The following is a 26,595-nucleotide window of genomic DNA, read 5'->3' as shown; positions in this document are numbered from 1 at the left end:
TTATTTCTGCGACTCCGGGATAAACGAAGAGAATATACTATATTCGGTCCGACGACGGCCCACTCTTTTTTTAAAGATTGATTGATTACTAGTGGCCCGGAGACCTTTCCAGTTTCACCAGGACAGGTGGGCAAGCAAGGGCTCAGCCAGGAGGGGTGGGATTTGCTAACAGCTGCCCGAGCGCCTCCGAAGGAGACCTAACAACTCAAGAGCAACTGCTTCGCGAATGAATGTACTACGGGATCGGAATCGCGACCCGCCGGGAAGATCCGGCGAGAAACTCAGCGAGCTGATGCATGGGTTAGGTTGCACTTCGAACTCTTTGCCTAGTTCGACGAGTACGGTTACCGGAGTCCCTGAGCCTGCTCCTAGTGTTAGAGCTAAAGGCGTCTAACGTAAGTTATTGGATCTGATGGATCCGTAAGGACGTGTCTAGGACGTCGATGGTGACTGGCTTCTGTGTGATCAAAATTTGGGGAGTAGTCAGCGGTGACAACGATAAGGCGATTGTCATGACGTATGATAGACCCGACTCTGTCCACGTAGCGCCGTTTTTACATCCTGCTGGCGTTACGGCGTCCACCCCACATTTTTTATATTTATCAAAACAACATCTCATTTTAATATTAATCAAAAGAATGTCATTACTCATGTCGTTCACGACTTAAATATCAATAGTACTTAATAAATCGTCAGTCACGACGTAGTTTTTACAGGGACAAGCATTGAGTGGACCGACGGAATGGCTCTGGGAATGATTTTCAGAGGCGTCGATAATGGTCGCAGATAACACTTGACGACTAGGCATTACGCGAAGATATATTTCAAAATTAAAGCTTTGATAAGAACGTCACTCTTGCGTATTGTTTTAACGCTTCATTTTCATCGTTTCTTTGAATTTACGTTCTGTTGAAATGTTTATTGAACAAGATACACGAGAGACTTCATAGGGCATTGACGTAACTAACAGATGACGCGCAACAAAAATTACCCGTATCAGATAAGCTGTATAAAAAAAAACATAAACACTTAAATTTTTTTTTAATTCAATTTGTTCGTAAAATAACTCGCACAAGTTTCTATGTCCGTTACTTTATTACGATGGTTTCATAAATTTTATAAACCGACTCTGAAATAGGTACCTTACTTACGAAATTTTAATTTTTCCACGGCTAATCATAACTAAATTGAGCTTGCGCAACATTTGACTTCATTAGCATGTAATTACAATTCTTTTTTCATTGCCTGTGCTCGCTCACGCTTTTATACCAACTATAATCGTAATTTTGTTCGTTCTTACCCAATGTTTGTGACGTTAATGACGTCATTACACGTTATGTGCGTCTCGTTCGAAGTGCATTGGTCGTGAATCGCTAGTAAAATTGTTTAACGTTAAGTGGATGGCGATCGAAATTGATATTGCATTATGGCGATTAGTCGGCCGTACACTTAATTGAATATGCAATATCGAAAAGGGCACATCTCCGAAAATGTAATATGTTCAGGAAATTAAAAAAAAAAACTAATTATTTTCTAAAGCAGTGTAATATTTATATAATATTAACTTTTCAGATATATTTTAGTGTTAATTAGCAATTGAAAATTACTGGAATTATTATAAAATGGGTATCGTTAAGCCTCAAAACTACGTGTATATGAAAAAACCTATTTGACAAAATCTGCGACATGTGCCAAACCCAATTTTGTATGCAGTTGGAACAGCGCCCCTAACTGCAAACGTGGGCAAACGAACCCATTTCATAAAAATATGAGCTAACTTTTACGCTATCGAGAACGTAAAAAAACTCGCACTAAACACACCGCTCTGAAGGGTGGGAAAGCCGTTCATCCAATGTAACTGAGACTTAGCTGGTGGGATTCACGTCGCTGCATCTATGAGGTCCACTGACTACTTAAAATCAGATCAGTTTGAGTCTGAAGACTGTAATAAGAGAAAACCTTTAATGAATATAAGGTTTTAATAAGCTAACAGTAAAATGTGTTTTATTTACATTAGATTCATTGACAAAAACAACAGATTGACAATGACATCAACTTATGACTGACAGTTTCAAAAGTAAGAAGTTTACATCAAAGATCTTACGTGCATCTAAATATTATAATTTACAAACATTTTATTGCCTTCGTTTTATTCGTTGTTGTAAACGTAGCCCTAAAAATTAATGAATATACGGTAAATTGTGAGAATATTATACTCGCAAGTTGTAGGAAAGTAGCTGTTGTTATATTTACGAGTTTTCGCGACGAGGGGCCTATTAGTGGAACCGGGTCGCGTAACTTTATGTCGTCGTGAGGGACAATTCTGGCTTCTGAAAACCGCACAGTCGGCACACCTGCCCTATTTAAAGAAAACAATGGAATACAATTTGTATGGGTCCTTTAAAAGATCATACATAAAATTGAGTAACAAAGTGAAAATAGCTTTTTTAAGATACATTTTCTATTTATAAATATAACGTCGTCAGGGGCTGGGTTCATGATGCTTATTCTTTGAACTGTGGGCGTCGCGTCGTTGGATAATGTCAGAGAAACGTAAAACAGTATTAATTTACTCGGTCAGATTATAATGTCTAAGAAGACATGGATGGAGTGTTTGAATGACGATATGAGAGAGAGAGGAGTGAGTGTTGAGATGACGGCTGATAGAACAGAATGGAAGAGAAAAATTAGCTGTGCCGACTCCACTGAGTGGGATAAGGTGGAGAAAAAGAAGAAGATTATAATGTCTAATGATTCGCAACTTTTAGGTTCAACAGGTAAGTACGTATATAGGAACACGCAATGGTTCAATATCGACCGCTCTAGCCGACTGCCCCACGATAAGTGTCGGTCGTGTACTCTGCTCGGCCGGTGAATAGTTGACCCCATCGAACGCCGACAGACGGCGCTTGCGTCCCGTATCACGTACTGGCTTCAGCAATCACGTGTTGATTGCGACAAATAAATAAATATCAAGAAACACGGACCCTACTAAAATCAAGTGTACGAGCCCACAGCCGACCTGGTGTTAGGTGGTTACTGGAGCCCATAGACATCTACAGCGTAAATGCGCCACCCACCTTGGGATATAAGTTCTAAGGTCTCAAGATAGTTACAACGGCTGCCCCGCCCATCAAACCGAAACGCATTACTGCTTCACGGCAGAAATAAGCAGGGTGGTGATACCTACCCGTGCGGACTCTCAACACGTCCGTCCTACCACCAGTAAATTTCAAATTAAAGTTTTCATACATTTGTGTTTTTATCTCTGTGTACGTATCCAGCGTAAGTTGAAACATTTTAATGACAGAGGAACCACGGGCATTGTGATTACACTTTTAGTTACAAATTATTTATACCGCCAAAAATGTACTCTCTCGACACATCGTAATTATACGACGGAACGACTCGCCGACATATTATCGATACATATAGTTTCTTACCTCGCATCTATTTTATCTTGAAATTGAATAAAGCCGTCGACGAGTATTAAATTATCGGCCCTCGGATTCCCGGACCGTCGAGAAGTATTTTTATCGATTTTATTATCGATATTAAATCTCGACTTTGTCTGTGACTAACTTAATTTGGACGAATGTTTTAATAATCGATTAAGTATTTTTTATGTGACGGAGTTACCTAGTTTATCGTTAAACAACACGCTAGTGATGAGAACACAGAGTTCCTTTAATTATTTAACGCGAGGTTTATGTTAATAACGTGCTATTAATTTGAATAATATTATGTGTATATTTTTTAGAATCAAAATTCGAGTTGATAAAATATCCTGAATAAATTCTAATAACATAAAAAGATAGCATTTAAGTTAGATATCCAGTATAGGTATATTTACGCTTAACGAAGACAAATACATAATTCGACGCTTGAAAGGCAAACGTGACTAAGCGACAATGCGTGAACTTTATAGTAGACTAATTTAAAGTTGAAATACCTGAAAAAAATTCTATTTTAACGAATCTAGCTGTAGGAGTGAAATGATTTTAATAGACCTAGAAATATATATTTTTTTCGCATCGCATATGGTTATTGCCTATCATTTATGTACAAAGCAGTTATTGTCGCTTAGTCACTTTGCCTTTCAAGCGTCCTTATGTATTTTTGTTCAGATATCGTGAAGAAAGCGTTTACCTTAAGCAGAAAACTTTTCTATAATATAAGTGCGACACGTCTTTGGAATGTTTAAAATTTCAACGTATAACATAGTGATACCCCTTGCACGGCTTAATGTAGTTCTAGGGAAGGATTCCGTGCATAAGAAATGAGGTATATGCGAAAATGTAAAGTAGATAGCTGTGTTTTTGGCGGTTTCGTATCAACCATTCGAGACTGACAGCTGTCAAGAGTTCAATTACCTACTTATTCACTTGTCTTTCTTTTTTCTTTTCTTGCTACCTTTTTTGTGGAAAATAATAATATCATTCGAAAGTTGTCTTTATCCAAGAAAATGAAAAATTCAAAATGACACATGCTGAGTAATTATAGATAAGCCGTCGGTCGGTCTTAATTAATAAATATTATTCAATAATTACTAAATGGAAGATTAAGCGAAAACAAGATGGTAGGTGGCAGTGTGAGCTGTGACGGCTAATGGTTTGGCACTGTTCTTCAGAATTTTACCGCGAAACTATATAAAAAAAACAATTTATAACTGAGGATAGCTTGCTAAGGGCCGAGTGTACCGCTAGGGAAACAATTCTCGAAGACAATTATTACATTACATTTATGCTTATTGCTTAATTGCTGTGGTCAAATTGAGGATAGATTAAATATTGTTTGTTAATATTTGTCTAAAGTGTAGTCTTGGCGAAATCTGAATCTGATTGTAGAAGTATAATAAATAGCCCTTGACAATCGAATCATAATAGTATACAAACTTATAATTTCAATTAATTATAGTCGAATCTCTACTTTTTTTATGTTTGAGAGATTACTGGTGGCCTGGAGGCCTTTCCAGATTTACCAGGACAGGTGGGCGAGCAAGTGCTTAGCCAGGAGGGGCGGGATTTGCTAACAGCTGCCCGAGCGTTTCCAAAGGAGACCTAACAATTCAAGAGTAGCTGCTTCACGAATGAATCTATTACCGGATCCGAATCGCGACCCGCTGAGAAGATCCGGCGAGAAACTCAGCGGGCTGATGTTTAGGTTAGATTTCACACCAACTTATTTGCCGAGTTCGACGAGTACCGATTTTTAACTACCGGGGGACCACTAGTACTTATAAAGAACAACGTTGCGGGGCACGTCAGACGCGGGGGGCGACCGGTATTGCCCCGGTTGTCATTTAATTAAATTGCGGGTAGACAACAAAACTCTGAACTTTAATTGTTAGATATATTTGCATAAAATCAGGTAGTTTGAGCATCGGCGTTTGGGCTTTACGAACGACTGCGGTTTGCGCAAATTTTATCAGCCATTTTTGTATGTCAGTGGAATCAGTGGAATATAGACGCGGTGTAATCAACGAGTTCCGACGGCGATAACGTATACCCGTACTAATACTATCTCGTACGTGATAATGAGATGGCCTTGTCGAACCACGATTTCGATGCCGTCACACTAGAATACTGATGCCGTAATATAATGTATTATGTAAGATAAGTTCACGAATTTAGTGTTTGTATTGTCGTAAATGGACTTTTTGTCTGTTTGTTTCGGCCAATAGCAGTTAGCTCCGATGTGGTTTACATACATATCATTGTAACAACTGATTAATTTAGTTACCGACAGCAATAAATTTAAAAACAGTTTTTGCGGTTTTAATATATCGTAATTATAATGTCACAATGAAAACTACTCTCTCTCTCTCTCTCTCTCTTCCCAGCTATTTATCCCACGTGGTGGTGGGGTCAGCTTTCCTGACTTTACTCCTCCACTTCGTTCTGTCTTCGAAATCCTCCTTAGCAACATTACATTGTCTCTTGTCCTTCAGCACTACGTCCCTCCACCTTGTCTTGGGTCTATCTGTAGGTCTTCGACCGGGGAGGTCGAGCAGTAGCGCTTCCTTTTCACGTGACTATACCATCTCAGCCTACTCTCCTGCATCTCACAATGAAAACTACATTTATAAATTAAATTTCTCATTTTTGCAGAATATCAGCGAAGCAATGCTCTTACTAGGACTAGTGTCAGCAAAGTCTGTGGGCTTAGCCCCGTGAGCGTGCCTACAGGTCCGGTGAAGCTAAACATAGCCCCTCATGGTTACTAGCAATAGGTACAAAAAAATGCAATATAATTATATTTAAATGTCGACTAGCAACACCTAAGTCATGCGTGACCTCGAAAACTGTAATGTATTCGCAACGTCTGAAATAATGTGATGACAGTAAAAAAAACGCGAAATTAAATCATAAAAATAATTTTAATTACGACTTAATTATTGTTTTTATTAATACAGGTGGACAAACGAGTTTACGGGAAATTACAACAATGTCAATGTCAATAAATAGTTCAATAAACTAAGTAAATTTATGGTATATTTTAATGTGCGCGCTAAGGAAACGGTTCATCGAAATGAGTTTATTATCGAAAGAGTATTGATATTTTATTATACTAGAAGAACTATTCGAAATAGTACGTGTACATGATATGAAATAAAAGTTATTTTTAAGGCACAATACATTTTAGATGTGTTTTGTTCTAATGAAATACGTATTCACACACAAAACTCACACACAAATGTTCACGATTGACTTCCACGGTGAAGGAATAACATCGTGTAATAAAAATCAAACCCGCAAAATTATAATTTGCGTAATTACTGGTGGTACGGCCTCTTGTGAGTACGCGCGGGTAGATACCACCACCCTGCCTATGGCTGTCGTGAAGCAGTAATGCGTTTCGGTTTGAAGGGTGGGGCAGCCGTTGTAACTATACTGAGACCTTAGAACTTATATCTCAAGGTGGGTGGCGCATTTACGTTACAGATGTCTATGGGCTCCAGTAACCACTTAACACCAGGTGGGCTGTGAACTCGTCCACACATCTAAGTAATAAAAAAAAAAGTTAACTCCGTCTTTCATGACAATCTTCAACAAGAAATACATAATATTTTTTATGGTTTTTGGATTCATATCACAGAAACAAAAGCAAATTTATCGTTCCCCTCCTCAGTCGGCAGGATTTTTCCGGTTGGGTAATAACCCATAAGTACTTTTATCGCACTTCAAGCCGTGTAAATGCAAAAAAAAAACACCATTTGATTCTTAAAAATAAAGCCTGGTTTCGCTTCTATTAAAATTCGTAGTATCAACTGAACAGTCTCCATAAATAGTTTCACACCGCAACGCTAACATTTTATATAAAAAAATAATTAACTATTTCAATATTTATTCGCCCGCCTGTTAATAACGTATGTGCGTTTGATAAGACTGTCATGATTTATTCTATCATATTTTATTTGTATTTTTTGCGGTATCTTTTTTTTAATTCGAGTACGTATAAAGCGTTGTGCACACTTTTTATTCGTTCATTTAATAAATCAATCTGGTGTGTTTGCGTGTACAATTTTATAATTTGTAAGAAAAGTGCGTGTACACCCACAAGACAGGAGACTATATATTCTTCAGAATCCTGTAAAGTGCCGCATTAAATCAATCTATATATTAATACGTGAAGCAAAAACTTTGTATCCCTTTTTACGAAAATTGCGTGGACGGAGGAGTATGAAATTTTTCACACTTATTATAGAGAATATAGAGAAGAAGTGCACAATTCTAATATTTTTTTAAAGTAATGCATAAAAGATACATTAAATCAATAAAGAAAACATTACACACATTACATACTATGTATTTGACGCACACACGCATGCATAGTATTTATTGTCAAACTTTTGTTCTTGACGTCTGTGGTCAAATTGAGAATTTGTCTTTATTAATATTTTTTTATAGTGTAGCCTTGGCGAAATTTGTGATTACAGAAGTATAAAATACAATCATAATAGTGTACAAACTTACAATTCCAATTAATTATTATAGTCGAATTTCGACTACTGCGAGACCTCTAGTACTTCATTAAAAGCCGTATAATTCCTCAAAAGAAACGTCAATAAAACGTTTTGGAAAAAACATTTTTCTGCGTGTCCATATTTCTAGAATTATTCCCACACATTATTGAAACACAGACAATTTCGTTGAATTGGTAACCAATTACGAAAGAAATACGAGAATTGATTTAGAAGATGTATGTTTTTCTTGTAAATTTATTTTTGAGAATCCAGCTAGTGCGATGAAAAAATGTACATTTTTACTTAATAGAGTAATAACAAGAAAATTAACGTTTTTGATGTAATGAAGCGTATACATTTACATAATACATTTTGTGAGTTTGATTTTTATTACATGATGCCGCCTTTCTTTCTGCGTATACAAGTCGATCCTGAAAGTGTCTTAGGTATTTCTTTTTTTAATTTATTGCTTGGATGGCTGGACGAGCTCACGGCCCAAATGGTGTTAAGTGGTTACCGGAACTCATAGACATCTACAACGTAAATGCCGCCACCTACCTTGAGATATAAGTTCTAAGGTCACATTATAGTTACAACGGCCCCGCCCTTCAAACCGAAACGCATTACTGCTTCACGGCAGAAATAGGCAGGGGGTGGTACCTCACAAGACGTCCTACCACCAGTAATTACGCAAATTATAATTTTGCGAGTTTGGTTTTTATTACACGATGTTATTCCTTCACCGTGGAAGTAGCCAATCGTGAAATTTTCCTAAGTACGCAATTTTATTACAAAAATTGGTACTTTGCCTGCGGGATTCGAACACCGATGCATCGCTCGATACGAATGCACCGGACGTCTTATCCTTTGGGCCACGACGACTTATTTAAGACAGACAATTGATATTTGAGTAAGGTTTGAACATCGGCATAAGTCGTGTCGTTTCTCCCGTTCACGGGAACAAGACACTGTGAAAGGTGTCAGCCAAAATTTTTGACATGAGCTCCAAGCCTCAATTTCATTAACACAAAATTGCCTATTTGGTGGTCAATGTGACATGTCACATTTATCTTTCAAATTTACTAAGTTACAGCAAACAATTTGTGTTGATACAAATTATCGCTAAAAGCGTCGAGGCTGAACGTTTGATTGATCACACGGATAATGGTAAAGAAAAGTGCATTCGTTCTGGTATTGATTGCCTTTGAAAGGGAATGAGCATTCGCGTGCTGTATCTATAGGCTAAACTTTGCTGTAAATAACAAGCTAAAATTATATACCTACATAAACCTTAAGCTTTCTGTCTATTTTTAGCCAAGTTCTTTATAGGTTAGACAGTGAGTTGCTTTTAGGTTGTGCGGATATGTAGGTACTAAGACTGCTTTTTTTTTTGTTCTACCTTTGCTAGTTGTCTAAAGGGCTATTTTCCAGCTACGCAGCTCAAGGGCTTCACCTGAGAGAATTTGCTAACACTAGCCCTAGCAATTGCTTCGACGAATTCACTGTCGGTTCGGAATCGTGATCCACTGAGAAAATCCGGCAAAAAGCACAGTGGGTAAAGGTTCCAACTATATCATTTTCTCTTTATTAGTAGAAGAAGATCTTCCGCACAACAGACGCTTTTATATTTTAATATAACAAAATATATTTTTATTACAGTCTAAAACTTGATTAGATTAAAATCGCAGCACCAAACCATACTATGAACGGTTACAATTAAAATTTCACCGGGTCATTGCACTTGACTACAGATCTTGCCCCAGCGTCGTTCGGAAGTTGTAGAAATGCAAGGATTATGCAGCAATCTGCCATCAGAGGTCCCCCGTAGCAACGTATCCTGTTGCCAGGATTAATTGACGTTCACCCCACACCCGGGGACCAGATATGTACACACGAAACGTAACGAGAAATTAGCCACGGTTGTTATGCGAAATTAATATTATAAAGTAACGTCATAGGGTGGTGGTGGTCGGATTGTATACCTCCTGATACTTTGATATGAAGTGTTTTAAGACGCACCGTTCAAATACCGACGTCAAGATAGAGATATATTAAAAATTATATGGTAAGGAATGTCAAGAGAAGTAAATATATTTTTAAGCTATATTGCATAGCTTTTATGGCGGGCTTTGAGCGCGGCGACCGGATCAAGAAATTCCGTAACGAAAATAAAATCTAACACCCCCCACTCCGCCTACCTTGTAGCTCGCGTTCAACCCATTCACACGTTGCGCTTGTGTAGTGCTCGTGCACTACAAGAAACGCTGAAAATAATAGACGCGAAATTAAAGTAGTTTCAATTTTGTGATATTTTATTAGTCATTTTAGTTTACTCTCCGAAATAGAGTTACTGCACAAAATTCTCAACATTTGGTATATTCATTACGTATAACGTCATTTGGGTTCAAAATAAACGAGAAACTAACCAAAGATCATACACGATTAGACGCAGGTATAAAAACGTTATAAGATTCATTAGATTTTATTTCGATATATTAAAAATATCTGGCGGCAGTGCGTAATATAAGTCGACACGCGTAGCGACCCCTGCCGTCTCTATTTCGACCGCTTAATATCACAGGCTCCGCTTTGAAGGATAGGATAGCTGTAATATAATATAAATTAGAATTCACAACAAAATTATCTTAGTAGATAAATTTAACGGACACTGTGTAACTTTTATTTTCTTACCTTTGCTGATAGCCTTGAGAGACTATTTCAGCGTAACCTTAACTAGTGGGTGAGCTCGCGGGGCTCAAACCGGGAGTGTTGCTAACACTGGCCCTAGGAAGAGCAGTGCTTCGCAGAATCTACCACCGGATCGGAAGACGCAACCCACTGAGAAGATCCGGCGAGAAACTCAGTGGGTTGTGTCTTGGGTTAATTTACTCGTCGAGCCCTTCGTCGCAAGCGACGGTTTCGGCGAGGACGGTGACCGGAATATGTAACGTTAATCAAACACAAATCCTATTTACGAAACAATTCAACCGATCCGACCGTGCAGATACCGGTCGCTGCAGACTAGACGGTCGCATTGTTCGCAATTCCCCAAAGGAATGCTACATTTCGATGGAATTCGGAAGACGATGCTCTGTCTGTACATACCCTTAATCATTTCTAAGAAGTTTTTTCATTTTGAATTATTCAGTTCCTAAATTAAATAGTTTAATTTTAAGTTGATATTCGATAGATACAGCAATCCACTTATAACGCGTTTTCATATTACGCGATTTCAATTCCCCATATAACACGGGCATACCCCCATATAACGCGGGGATTTTTCACATACATATTTCTGTACTGTGAAATTAATAATGATTTGTACAATTCACAAATTAGCTAATTCATAATTGCACGTGTGTCAATTGTCTTATTACAAAATTCAATTATTTTACTACATTATTTTGTATTAAAAGGGGTAGTTTATTTTTATAAATTTTATTTAAAATAAAATAAAATTTATTTATTTTTATTTAAAATAAAATTTATTAAACCATTAAAAGTTAAACGTGATGATTCATTTACACGTAATGGGAATACCCTTATAGCGTGGTACCAATCTATGGGATGGATCACTATGGAAGAAAGTTTATTCCAAAGACTGTTATGGTTCTACTTAGTTTCAAGTTTTGCTGAGACATAGCATTAGTAAAACTATGTGTCGGAGCATCAATGGAAATAGCTGTGATATATTAGATTGGGAACGTCAGGTTAATTTACCTAGGTGGAATCGGAGATGGCGCTGCGATCGTAATTGTTTATGGGGAGACTTGTTATTGACTCGTTCAGTAGACAGTGACGTATGGCAAGTGTCAGTGAATCTGTGGATGACGTTTGACATTTGAAGAGTTAGTCTATGATGGTAGTGACTAGACGGTCATTTGAAAGAGACGGCATTCTCTTTGGAGGCACCGTTGTGATCGCACGCGTCTCTAAGATAGCCGCGTTTCTCGTCTGCTTTTATTTAATTGTGTTCTTATTTGTATTCTAACCTACAAATGACTGACCACGAGGACACAGGTGATGATCGGGAAGAGCTCAACCCGGCATATCGTCGCTGTCAAACCAAAATCTGCGATGTGCAAAAACTCTATTTTGAATTAACAAGTAAAACATTTTCGTATATAATTTTATATGAAGGTGAATTTTTAAGAAATTTCAAATGAAAGCTATAGATAAATATAAAAGCTATAACCTCATAACAGTTTTTTTTATACGGTAGATAGAGGGCTGTGAACTATACGAAAAGGTCAAAAAGTAAAAATCACAAAAAGAGCACATAACAGATTTTGGTTTGACAACTACGATATGTATATCTACTGTTACTATACCACTGAACCAAAGTAGATAAATTATCCTAATGATCCGGGTTTTTATTATTATCGATCCTTGATGCGCGTCCAAAATTTCAAGTTAATAGGACGTTTTGAATTGAAGATTACATTCAAACATTCCGTTACATAGACAGACAGAGGTCAAGCTAAAAACGTGTTAAGACGCCGTAACAAAACGGAACGAATAAAACGAACGCAAAAACACATTACTGCGCTTATAATTATTAATGCAAAAAACTTCGTTCAGATTGATGCGCGTCCTTGATCGTCCTTCAGACTAAACGTTTTGATTAACAAAAAAAAGCACGTCACGAAAACTCAATTATATGCAGCGGCTGTTTAGCACGACGCCCGCGGTCGTACGAACATTTATTTAGACTCTTGTGAATAGACATAGGTCTGTTTGTTACCTGATCTATGTTTAGAGGTGTCTTAGAAGCCAATTAATCAATTTCTGCCGTAAAGCAGTAATGCGTTTCGGTTTGAAGGGTGGGACAGCCGTTGTAACTATACTGAGACCTTAAAACTTATATCTCAAGGTGAGTGGCGTATTTACGTTGTAGATGTCTATGGGCTCCAGTAACCACTTAACACCAGGTGGGCTCTGAGTTCGTCCCCCCTCTTAGCAATATAAAATAAAATAAAAAAACTTAAACATTTTGGGCACGTGCTCCAGGTATTTATTTTAACTGATCATGATGGGCAAGGTTGAGGACAGGAAATTCGCCGGAAGACGCATTAAGTTGTCGACTGCCAACATTTAGGAGCGAACGAGGCTACTTAAGAGGAATAATAGAATATTTATTGTGGTGGTACAGTTTCAACTGTAATTTCCTCTTTTTAATCATTTCGTCGTTAAGAATTTGCTTACATTTTGAAAACTCAATCTAAAATGAGAAGTGAAAAAGAAAGTGTTTGTATGTAGTCTCATTACCAATATTCATGATAATGAAGTTTTAAAATGCGTTCCAAACAATTTTGCCAACATTAATAAAAGAAAATAGAGTTAAAAACTTTTTTTAACTTCATATTGGTACACCTGTTACGACTTACACAGGTTGATTGTTATCTGTGTACCGTTAGTTTGGTTATTAACATTCAGATACAAAAAGGTTGACTGGAGGTAAAATCTTTGCCTACTCTTTTTTATTTCCTGTTATTAAAAATGTAATCTAAAATTTTCTTATTAGTTTTTATTATATTGTTAACGTGTAGGCAGGTTGTAGCAAGCGATTAATGACACCCTATCTTGGAGTTTTAGTTAATAATTTGTTATTTTCAGCAAATACTTTTTTACAATTATCTTTTTATTGAATTTGAGCGAATCCTTTCCTTTTCGGAACGAAGAAGCACGAGTTGACTAGTAGAAATCGTCACGTAATGAAAAAGCGTTATGCCCTACAAAGCTCTTTCTCTCTATCTCTTTCTACTGTATACCTACGAGTGGATGTATTTTTTTTTTTTTTTTTTTTTTTTTTATTGCTTAGATGGGTGGACGAGCTCACAGCCCACCTGGTATTAAGTGGTTACTGGAGCCCATAGACATCCACAACGTAAATGCACCACCCACCTTGAGATACAAGTTCTAAGGTCGCAAGTATAGTTACAACGGCTGCCCCACCCTTCAAACCGAAACGCATTACTGCTTCACGGCAGAAATAGGCAGGGTGGTGGTACCCACCCGCGCGGACTCACAAGAGGTCCTACCACCAGTAATTACGCAAATTATAATTTTGCGGGTTTCATTTTTATTACACGATGTTATTCCTTCACCGTGGAAGTCAATCGTGAACATTTGTTGAGTACGTATTTCATTAGAAAAATTGGTACCCGCCTGCGGGATTCGAACGCCGGTGCATCGCTCAACACGAATGCACCGGACGTCTTATCCGTTAGGCCACGACGACGACAAAATGCTTCGATTATCTTCGATTATCGCGATTCTTCTTTTTTATTTTTCATTTAACAAAATTGTTTCCTAATTTTGTAAATATTGGCTTCTTTATTAATATCATAACTAAAATTATTGTCAGTATAGCCGCTGTTAGAAATTTTTTAGATTGCAATTTGATTCTTATTGCGGACGCCATGAAGGTCAATCGCGAATTTATGTTTTTATCATCAAAAAGTTTCCTACATTTTGCAAATTACTAGAATCTCGATATAGCTGTAATTAAATACTTTGCGACTATTTATCAATAAAAAAAAAAAGTAACCCAATTTTTCCTCTTGTATTTCAAGTTGTTTTTTTTGCGAAAAATTATTAGGTAGATATTCATCGACTTACCTAGTAATCTAACGTTTATTTTACTTCTCGAGCCATGTACAAAACGTTTGCCTGAACACCGATACGATTAAGTTGGACGAGAAGACAAGGAGACGACAGACCTCAAGCTCTTAACCGCGACCGCCCGTCACGACTGTCGCATGTAAATAAATGAGAAAATAGCGTTCTTATTTGTATAAAATTCCAAAAATAAATAATTGCGCCAATATGTCAGTAAATATGAAAACGTATATACATACATAATGGTATCAGTGAAAATGCCAAAGGCCGATGTGAGCAGGTGCATCCGCGCATATTCGAACATCTGCTACACGATGGCTGCTTGTACGATAAAAGTTTTTCAAGAAAAACACGAATGGAAACAATGTCCAAACAATCGCACAGACAATTGCAATTTGCAATACAATGTAAAGGTTTACAGCGTGTATAAAAAGTTAATGTGAAATTTGTGACATTTTCTACATCACCGTACTATTTATTTAAAAGAAACTACATGTTTTTGAATTGTACATTCTACTTTTTTTAAAATTCTATTTTCAACATCTTTCGTTCCAAATTCAAATGTTTTAAAACCGTTACCCATTGGCAGAGGTATGTAGTAAATAAAATAAATTGGCAGAATTTCACATTAGTTTTAATTCACACAATAAATTTAGTGTATCTGTGCGCGAAAAACTTGTTTCTGTAGTAAAACAATATGTAAGTAATTTTAACTAATTTTGTAGTATTAACAAATTCACAGTTTGCTATTTAAATAAATGAATACATAGACACATTACTTTTATTGTTCTAAAATATACAAAATAATTCGTAAATTATGAAACGTATCTATACTAATATTATAAAGAGGAAAGATTTGTTTGTTTGTTTGTATTGAATAGGCTTCGAAAGTACTGAACGGATTTGAAAAATTCGGTCATTGTTTGGAAGCTACACTATTCCCGAGTGACATAGGGTATAATCTTTTTTGAAAAAAATTAGGGATCCTTACTAAAATTTCAGTAATGTAACCTAAGGTGTAAAAAAATTACCTAAAATATTCTTTACATCGTGTGCCCTGCAAAAACTATTGATGATAGAATAAAATAATGTACTACGACTTTGTAGAACACATTATTATTTACAAAAAGTGTCGCGACATATGTCTAACTGTTATAGTTATGCCGCAATAAGTATTCTTTTATTTAAAAAAATAAAACAACGTCGAATATCGTTGAAATTTTTGTTAAAGACCCGAGCGGAGCCGGAGTGGGCCGCTAGTATGAAATAAACACAGGTAAAACTACTACAGACTTTAAAAACCACGACAAAGCAAATAGTGCAATTATAAGAACAAAAGACGAAAGGAGCATAGTTAGCGTGCGACTTTGAACAGTGTTGCCGTTTTTAAGCAATTACATAAATTCCTAGACAGCGCGAGTTCTCGTCTGACATTTGTTTGACAACGCGACAACGATGACAGTTGACTTTCCATTTAAACTCCAACACGTTACAGACTTTAACGCGAATGTCATTGCGAAAGTTCACTAATTGAATAATTACCTGTGCCGTCTGAGGAAGGGGTGGTGGAGGCGACTATATAAATCGTTTGTGTTTTAATGTTAGGTATGTATATGAGCACGAGCGAAAAATATCTGAAGGTAAAGTTATGTAAGGCGATCATTACAGATTCAGTTTAATCCTAAACTAATTGTCATTGAAACAATGCCAAATGGTAACCTCGACATTTCGATCAGGTTCCGACGGTTTATGATCAAGAGAACGCTAAGGATTTACATAAATGGTACGACTTCACAATTCACCTGATGTTTATAGGTAACTATAGATATTATAACGTCACTACCGCTAACCTCCTTGAGACATGTGTGCTTAGTGCGAGTTTTTTAGCGTTCTTCATATCGCGTAAAAGTTAACTCAAATTTTAATGCAGTTTGAACAGTGCCCTTAGCGGCAAACATAGGCAAACGTCCAACTGTATACAAATTTGAGTTAACTTTTACGCTATCGAGAACGTTCAATAACTCTCACTAAGCACAATGATGTCGAAGTATCAATGGTAATATGTAACGGTTCTCCCGTTCTTCGAGCCGGAAGGTAAGACTGCTTCGTGGCAAAAATATGATATTTGCTAATTACTCGTGAGGGCTTACAATACGTCTTACCACCGCAAACTATTCCTGTTAATGCAATCGGAAGCTTCTAACATTTGAAGACTTTTTAAATCTATTTTATTTTAATTTATTTATTAGACACAGAATACACATCACAAGCTAAAAAGATACATAAAAACACAAGTAAAAAGAAACAAAATCTGACTTGCAACATAAGCCATGTGCGCACGACCCAACAAGACAAAGTGCTGAATTTGTACACAATGTACGACAAAACAACACGATAACAAAAACGAATCTAACTTATAATGTAAGGAAATAATTTTATTCACAATATACAATTAAACAATTACATAACCTATTACTAGCATGGAGGATGCCTTTTAACATTTTTATAAACGTCAATAACCTACAAGTAAAAATATCCAGCTCAGTTGACGACTTTGCCAGTTCGTTATAGGTGCGACACATTCGGGTATATGATATAGGTATGTAAATATATTCGTTTCCACAGATTTTGTTAGCAAGTTTATGACCAACTAAAGACCTTCGCCGATGCTAAAGCATCCATTTAATGCGTCATTTAAATACATGATATGGCGCTCGCGTAACACTGGCTTAGGTTTCACACCGAAATTCGCCGGTGCGTTTTCACTGTTGTTTTTTTTCTCTATTGAAAATATCAGCGATAATTTATCTTCAATGTGCCATGATTAATTCAAACACGACACACGAACATGAACATATCATATTTATGTTTAGTTCTTTCGAAACAAGAGACGCCATTTTCTAATCCGACTGTCGTTTGGTTAACTTTAGTTCTCACTCAATGCAGTCTTAACGGTATATCTCCCACGGTGTATCTCCCGAAATGACGTCCTTCGGGATTTTCCCGGAGATGAAATCCCGTCTTATCATCAGGACGGGTACCGGCGAAGGCAGACTTTCGGCGCGCACTGCGGTACCGTATGTCTGGTATAGCCGGTGTGGTGGAGCTCGATGGGGTTTAGTCGGTAGTCGTTCTGCGGGGCAAGTGCTTCGCGCGCCTTTTTCAAGGCGTAGTCTCTTGCGAGGAATTCGGGGAGGTGGAGGACCTTCTCGTCCCCCTCTTCCTCTCAGGAGGCGCTGGAGTCCGACATAACCCGGTTCGTTACCCCCCCGGACTGGGTATCCGTAAATGGATTCCCCAGCGTTAAAAAGTCGATAATTACATTAACACAGAACCAGTAGTTGCGTTACTGCCCTATGACTGCTCTGTGATTTTTTTATTGACAACTCCTGCTAATTTACTAACCTCAAAACGTTGTGAAATTAAAGCTGCAGAAATTGGCGACTTTTAATGCAGTTCAAGGTACAAACGGTAAGTGTGACCCTCTTTTTATTGTTCTTAAAGGGAAGACGGGACTAAGGATCCACCTGACTTAAAATGTTTAATGAGGCCCATAGACAATGCCGCGTGAATACCAACTATCTTGACACACAAGGTTGTTGTCCCAATAAACATATTATTTAATATCACATATCTTATCTTACGGACATTTGCAAGCAACAATGAAATCAGAGTACTTAGAGGTATTCAATGATCGCTTACTTAATATTTTATCAATACTATCATTCAATTATGAAAATCGATAACGATTTCTGCAAAACGATTATCGATAAAAACATTTCTAATATTTTAGTTTATAAAGGCAATTCACATTCAACTAGACTTGCAATATCGCACGTAACTGCACTAAAATTCTATCAAATAATTTAGGCTACAAAGAGAATTACATTACTAGATATATCATTTTATTCACTGTCCCTAAAAACAATTTTCGTTCCCAGCTTGCTATGGACCTTGGAAATTTCTTTAACTTTACGACTTTTATTTAAGAGTCGTGTGTTATTAGTGTCATTAAAAAATAATAATATTTAATTTATTTTTATCCCTAAATGGAAATGTTAATCAAATATTGTTTTTTAAACTTTTGTATTAAAACCGCATTGGGTAAAATACGAAAAAAAACCTTGATTATACGCACAAAATCAGAACGACAATGGACTGGTCCTTCGCCATTGTCTGATAACAACAGTTTTCTTATTAACATCACCGAAACCATAAGGCATTATCACAGCATCGCCGATTTAGACTGAATTATAAGATATTTTGTTTTAATTGCCCTTTAACAAAATACTGTTCAAAACCTTCAACTATTTTTATTTTTTATTTTTATTAGATGGGTGGACGAGCTCACAGCCCACTTGGTGTTAAGTGGTTACTGGAGCCCATAGACATCTACAACGTAAATGCGCCACCCATCTTGAGATATAAGTTCTAAGGTCTCAGTACAGTTACAGCGGCTACCCCACCCTTCAAACCGAAACGCATTAACTGCTTCACGGCAGAAATAGGCAGGGCGGTGGTACCTACCCGTGCGGACTCACATGAGGTCCTACCACCAGTGATTACGCAAATTATAATTTTGCGGGTTTTTGACTTTTATTACACGATGTTATTCCTTCACTGTGGAAGTCAATCGTGAACATTTGTTAAGTACATATTTCATTAGAAAAATTGGTACCCGCCTGCGGGATTCGAACACCGGTGCATCGCAACAACGAATGCACCGGACGTCTTATCCTTTAGGCCACGACGACTAAAACTATTGTTCAAGTCTTCGAAAGAGACAGTCAATAAGGTATATACATAATTTTGAGACAAAAGATCACAAGGTTCTTACTGGTGATAGGACCTCTTGTGAGTCAGCGCGGGTAGGTACCACCACCCTGCCTATTTCTGCCGTGAAGCAGTAATGCGTTTCGGTTTGAAGGGCAGTGCAGCCGCTCTAAATATACTTGAGATCTTAGAACTTAATAATTTACGTCGTAGATGTCTATGGACTGCAGTAACCACTTAACACCAGGTGGGGTGTGCGCTCGTCCACCCATTTAAGCAAGCAAGTTCAAAGTATAGGGCAATTATTTTTTCAGCACATCACGCCTGAAGAAAGACGACGTCAAACACCAAAGAAGCGTCATTACAGGCTTTAAAGATATGTGGGAGGAATGATATACTCGTAGATTCGAAGTCTCCTTTGTCTTCAATTCTCTTATGGTACAAGTCCAGCACGCGTCGCACAATCACGGTAAACAATAATAAAAAAAAGGAAAATAAACAATAATTCAAGTTGAACGACTCGGTGACTCAGTTTTTACCTGAACGTGTCAGGGTTGACCATCGCGCATTTTCATAACACTGCAATACATCAACGATCAAACATATTTCATTTTTTAATATTCTTCAAAGTTTCTCAAGAGTTACAGTTTTCTTACATTATAAATGATGAAACATAATGATATGGTAATTGTCACAGATCATAGAAACAAGGAGATTAGCTTTGTACAAAAAATTATTCGTGTTCAGATGTCTCCGCGTTTCTCCCACTTACTTCACTCACACAAAACCAAAAATTGTAAGAACGGCACACGAGCTCATATTTCTCCCGCACACGAAGAAACTTACAGCAACACCAATAAACTCATTAATAGAACACATGCAAAAAGAGGGCGGCGCATTTACCTGTAGCTACGGACTCTGAATAAACACACATGTGCAAGTTATGCAACTAGTGATGTTAAGTGATAATCATAGAAAAGTATCGATTAAAATTCAGTTAACTATATTATCTGCTCTCTCTCCTAAAATTTTATTGACTATAATACTTATAATAATAATAATAAATTGACTTGAATACTATACCGGAGTTTCCCTCGACCGTAGGTACTCTATACAAGCGAAGTTTTATCATAATTGGAATATTAACTAATTATATTAACTACCAAGAAACAGTTAGGATATCAACTTCTCGAATCAAGAGAAACACAAGTAAAACTGCAAGAATTTTATTGTTAAGGATTTTATTGACCAGTAAAATGTAAATATTTATTTAAAACTTGCCGCTTAGACAGTTTAGGTATAGCGTTCTTAGTTAAGTAGTGTAATCTTATGTTTACATATTTTTCCATTACGGCTTTTATAAGAATTATTAAATGGTTATTCATTGGCGATTGATTAAATTGGTGAAAATTAATTTTTTCAAAAAGATTCATACCTAAAAAATGCGATAAAGATTTTGACATGAGCTCTTGTCTAATATTTTTTGATAAAATTTTCGTGGTATTAGATGAAAGAATATATGTTTTTATTATTACTTCCATCCGTTTACATATGGTTATTACGTCACTAGATGGAAATATAAGGCCGCCTTTATCCTTCAATTTTATTAACTTGAGGTGCTTGTCATTAATTGTATCTGCAATCAAACCGCTACAGCATGTATCACACTTCAGCAATTTTAGCAAACGATGAACTATAAATCCAGCTATGTATGACACTACCTGGCTACTAAATTCTGTGACATCTTGTACAAGTATACTGATTTCCTCATCAAATACGGCTTGTTCATATAATAAACTCATCTCGTCTTCGTCATTACCTTCGTGTAACTTACATGGTTCGATTGTCAGATTTATATTTTGGACAGCTGAAGAGCACGACAAAAAAGAAACCTCCTCAAGAGCTATACAGTTTCCCTGGTCTACATCTCTAAGCTCCGACTTTACCAAGAGCTTTTTATATATTGCTTGAAACTGTCGCGCCGTTGGGTTGGTGCTGCATCCACCATGTGACCGTATATGTCCAAACATAAGCTCTAAATGATCTTGGCTGATTTTGTAAGCCGGAATGTACTTAAGTTTTTGGTCCTTTTCAATTAGTTGTATATACAAGGCCTTGAGGCTTTCTATGCACACTAATAAACCAATAAAACCGGTTTTTCTGGGTGTAATGATAGCTTTTGTACCATCTGAAAGCTTTATAGATGTTAGACACCGTTTCGCCTTTTCTAAAGTTTCAAATACCTTGTCTTTGTTGCCTGGGCAAACTGGTTTTTTATAATGGAGTTGGGCCATATGCCTTGAATTTAACACATCGAACAAGTTGTTGATAGTTTTTAGATATTCCACAGTGCCTTCTACATCATCAAAACCAGCGATTTGAAGTTCACAACAAAAATTCAGGGCATCTGCAACACTGTTGCTAAATAATTGCGAAGCTAAGCGAACTTTCATTTTTTGGTTCTTGAAAAAGATATGACTTTTTCGTAATTTATTTGCTAAGTGCAGTTTTTCTTTATCCTGAATGTCATACAGATTTTTTAGATGACTCCATTTTATACACCTATTTGAAGCATCCATGAAACATCCATATGATTCAAAAGCATTTCTCAATAGCTTCAGCATGTGGCATGGATCGAGAAAAATATGTACAGGTTGACGAGTAACGGGGTGCTCAAAATATGATTTTAAGTTTTCAACTTCAAAAGAACATCCGAGTTTCTTAGCCATGGTGATATTGGCTGGACAGCCGTCAAAAGTCATCGAGGTAACTTGAATACCTGTATCTTCTAATAATTCCAAACATTGTCTGACAAGATTAGACCGTTGTTCTCCTGTGACACCGTCAATGAGAAAATACCCGACTGGTATTTTCCAAGCCCCATTAATTGCGGTAACTAAAAATACAAGAACTTCTTTGGCTTCGGGTAAACAATCCCCTTGTTCTGCAGAATTAGAAATATCAACATACCCGTGCATTTGTTTTCCATCCCACTCTACATGCTGTCTGATTGCCATTTCATCTAAAACTAAATTACACAACAATTTGTGTTTAGTGCAGGCAGTTTTAAGTTTTATCGCTTTTAATGATTCTTGCGTGAATCCAGGCTGAGCATCGATAGATTGGTACCACTTTTTTATGGTTCGAATATGAGGCAAAGCTGTTTGGAATTTTTTTCTTACATACGCGTACGCCTTTGGCGAATAAAAGTGAAGAGTAGTGGCAAAAATTCTTAAAGCAGGCGGATATTTCTGGTTAGTACTTTGACCCGATGAAACATTTCTTTCATAACGCTGGATAAGGTCGGTTACTCCAATGTTTTCTAATTGCGTAACGTGATCAGCACTAATGAAGTTTTTTTCATTAAGGTTTTTCAAAATGTCCTTTAAATTAGCAATTTTTTTCTGATAACGGCTGGTTTTCTTTTGAAGCCTTCTGATTTGCATTTTTTGTGTTTTTATGAAACTGTCTTGTACCAAAATCAATTGGCGTAATTTACGCTTTCTAGGTGTTTCGATGAGATCATTTTTTTCCAGATTTTCTTGTTCCAAAATGCTATTTTGTCGAGCATTAAAGTTTGTATCGATACCATATATTGTAGACGTTGGAGCAGTATTTTCCGAATTATCGTTTTTTTCACAAGTGAGATTTTGTGATTCGGTTCCGGTTGGAAGTTTTAAAGCAACCGTCTGTAATTAAGAAAACATTCCGCATTTATATAATTTCTCATATAAAAAACTTACTTTGTTTTATATTTATATTAAAAAAAAGAAACAAGTTTTTGATGTTGTAAAATAGTTTAACTTACCAAATTAGGATCCTTTTTATCCAATTCAGAATAAAAGCACACTTTGGATGTGGAAGGTTCCATATAATTCATCAATACCATACGCAACTTCAATGTTGGGACCGACCATTCGAAGAGCCGACGAACTTTCTTCAATGGTTGAAAGCACTTTGGCTCAAAGTGGGACGAGCATATGGTGTGATTTTTTGTTGGGAACCAGCTTGGACCCCTTCCTGTCGCATTTATCCACATTTCTTTTATCTTTGGATCTTTCGGATAGCTAAAGTTTTAAAATAAAAGCATGGTATAAATGATGATCATTATATGAATGATGCATGAATACCACAATATATTAAAAACCAACACATTATCTACACTTATTTTACGTTTTATCAGTTATTTAATGCTCAGTTTCTGAAGTTACTATTTACCTATATTGCCATTAGCTATTGATTCAATAAAAGTTAGGTGAAGTAATCAAGAAATAGAAACAAATTGGGTTTTTAAATAATTAATTGTATCTTAAATAATCATTCGTACTAAATAGGATCGTATAAAATATCGACAATACAGACAATACAATAACAGACAACCCTAACACACAAAAGCCGACAGCGGCCGCTTCACGAAACTATCGTGTGAGTGAGAGTATCAGTAAAAAAATTATCCATTGCGCTATTAGAGCAGCCGATTCATCGATTCATTTGTACTAAGCAAGCAATGGTTTTAGTTCCTAATGAAAAGGGATCTATCATCGCTTTTCTAAATTTTTTAATGAATTCTGTAATTTCAATATGATAAACTATAATATTGTAGTACTTACGTGTGAAATGAGATGCTATCTTTCTTGTAATTCACAATACAGCTGTTATTTTTGCAAACAATCACTGAACAACGCGGCATTTTGTTAAAAATCGTAAGCAATGAAGACGTCGCAAGTTGACATTCGACTAATGACCGAAACTGGCATCAAGCCGCTTTGAGGCCAGATGCGTTCGCAAGCGCCACGCCTCCTTGCCATATCTCCTGTGTTTCTATGATCTGTGGTAATTGTGCTAACCAACTTTACCAAATTTCAGGTTGTGGAACCATACCAGAAAGAAATACCGCTTTGAATAATAACTTCTGGCAGAGCTAGCATCAAAATGACACCAACAAAAACATATCCCATAAAAGCAAACTGCGACATAATACATTTTTGAAACCAGACCCCAGAATTTTGAATTTGTAACAACAAATCTTAGGACTTATATCTCAAGGTGGGTGGCGCATTTACGTTGTGGATGTCTATGGGCTCCAGTCACCACTTAACACCAGGTGGGATGTGAGCTCGTCCACTCATCTAAGCAATAAAAAAAAAACCGAAGTCAACAATTCGAGCGGAATTAATTTTGAATTATGTTGTCAGAAATATAAATAAAACAATTCCGTGTTTGATAACCCTAAGACGCTGTCGTTTTATTGTAAGAACCAGTGTGATGATCACAAAGACAGGAATTCCGTAACATCGCAAGCCGGCTGATCATATATCTCCGTGCGCAACCAAATAATAAAAAACTTGGGGTCTTTGTGTGCTTCATCTTTTTGCTTAATTTAGATGTCATTAACAAAAGGTGTAGGAGTTATCCCGGAACCGGTTCTAGTGTCGAAATTATCAGTTTTTAAGGGTACGCACAGCTCTTGTGGAGAAAATAATATAAACAGATTTTAACTGTTTTTAAAAATTATGTAACAGCCTAATGATCGTACAAGTTTAATTTTTTTAAGATTTTTATAAACGAGACATACCATCTTTAAGAACACATCAATGAAAATTTACTAAGACCGATTTTGTATATTGATGTAATTAAATTCATATAAGTAAACTAATAGCCTCGAAGCTATACTTTTTTCAAGAATTTCCGTAGCTTTTCGTGTTAAAATAATTTTTTTTTCTGATTTATTTACGCTACAAATACATCTAGGTCTTACATAAATAGAACTCTAAAATTAAAAGCACAAAACAAAAACAAAAATGTTTCTAATATTGTAAAATTTTCCGAATTTAAAAGCACTGCACTCGGCGAGTTTGCTTGCCCCTCCATGCAACGGCCGAGGGCCAATGCGCCCGCGCACGCTTCTAATGACAGCGAGGGGGCCGGGGCAGCGGGGAGGGGAACGACCGGTCGCAACCGCAGTAGGTATGTAGCTGTCAGAATATTATCAAATATCTTTAAATTAATACGTGAAGCAAAAACTTTGAAATTTCCCACAATTGTAGATAATATAGAGGAGTGCAGATTGTTATTTTTTTTAAATTATGCATAAAAATACATTACACACATTATCATTTATTTGTCACACAGAAGCATGCATACTATTTGTTTATTGTCAAACTTATCTTATTGCTTATTAGTATAGTCTGTTGTCAAATTGAGAAAAGATTAAATATTGTTTGTCTTTATTAATATTTGTCTAAAGTGTAGTCTTGGCGACATCTGTGATTATAGAAGTATAATAGTCTTTGACAATAGAATCATAGATTATATCCTAAAAGCCAGCCTCGCTTGCACTTACAATTGGAACCACGACCTTTGAATATTTGAAGTTAAGAACAAAATTCCCTTCTATAGCTTACTTCCCTTCGCATTTGGCTCATATCATGCATGCAATTTCCTGATTTGATCATTTGGAATCATCATCACACATCGTCACTTTTATGTGTTGTCAATTGTTTTGTAAATTTAAATGTTTACATTAATTTCAGATAGCAATCAATCGCAACCGGAAGATAGCACAAGCGGCTCTCACCTTTATTCTTTTTTTTTTATTACGTACTCGTGTACTCAACAAAATCGATCTTCTGTAAAGCAGAAAAACATAAAATCTAAACCCTATAATTGTTTGAGAACCAAATTGGATTTGCATTAATTAACGAATGGCATTCAAATTATTAAACAATTTTTTTTGTCAGAAATGTTTTTCTTTAACATAGATGATTAATGTGTCATGTCAGAAATGGTGATAAGGGACCAAATCTTTTCCTTAATCTGTAACTATAACAAAATTTGAAATAAAAACCGAGGTCAGAAAGTTAATTTGAAATGAATTTGAGAACAAGCATGAACATCACTACATAGTATAAAACAAAGTCGCTTTCTTTGTCCCTATATCCGTCTGTCCCTATGTATGCTTAAATTTTTAAAACTACGCAACGGATATTGATGCGGTTTTTTTTAATAGATAGAGTGATTGAAGAGAAAGGTTTATATGTATAATAACATCCACTAAATAGTGGAGAAATCAATAATAAATTACAGTTTCCGAAGCGAAGCGAGGGCGAGTCGCTAGTTTTCAATAAAACAATAATATGTTGACCGATAAACCGTATTAAGTGATCTCCGCTATTTGAGCACAAAATAAATAATGTTCAAAGGCAGCATACTACCACAGCGCGTCTGGGAACCCG

General features: G+C 36.5%; 1 protein-coding gene and 1 long non-coding RNA gene across 2 annotated transcripts in view; one reads left to right on the top strand and one right to left on the bottom strand.

The window, feature by feature from the left end:
* LOC119629350 (uncharacterized) overlaps positions 1-26,595 on the bottom strand; it is a 225,286-nt gene that overhangs the window by 192,732 nt on the left and 5,959 nt on the right. The gene's annotated exons all lie outside the window — the stretch shown is intronic.
* On the top strand, positions 16,055-26,103 carry LOC119629351 (uncharacterized). Its single transcript, XR_005245371.2, has 5 exons — positions 16,055-16,192; positions 19,675-19,829; positions 24,227-24,464; positions 25,199-25,327; positions 25,894-26,103. It is a non-coding gene; the product is annotated as an uncharacterized LOC119629351 (long non-coding RNA).

The sequence above is a fragment of the Bombyx mori genome, chromosome 13 (assembly GCF_030269925.1).
Source record: "Bombyx mori chromosome 13, ASM3026992v2".
Lineage (NCBI taxonomy): Eukaryota > Metazoa > Arthropoda > Insecta > Lepidoptera > Bombycidae > Bombyx > Bombyx mori.
The sequence above is the reverse complement of the archived record's forward strand: the minus strand, read 5'-3'. Positions and strand labels throughout refer to the sequence as shown.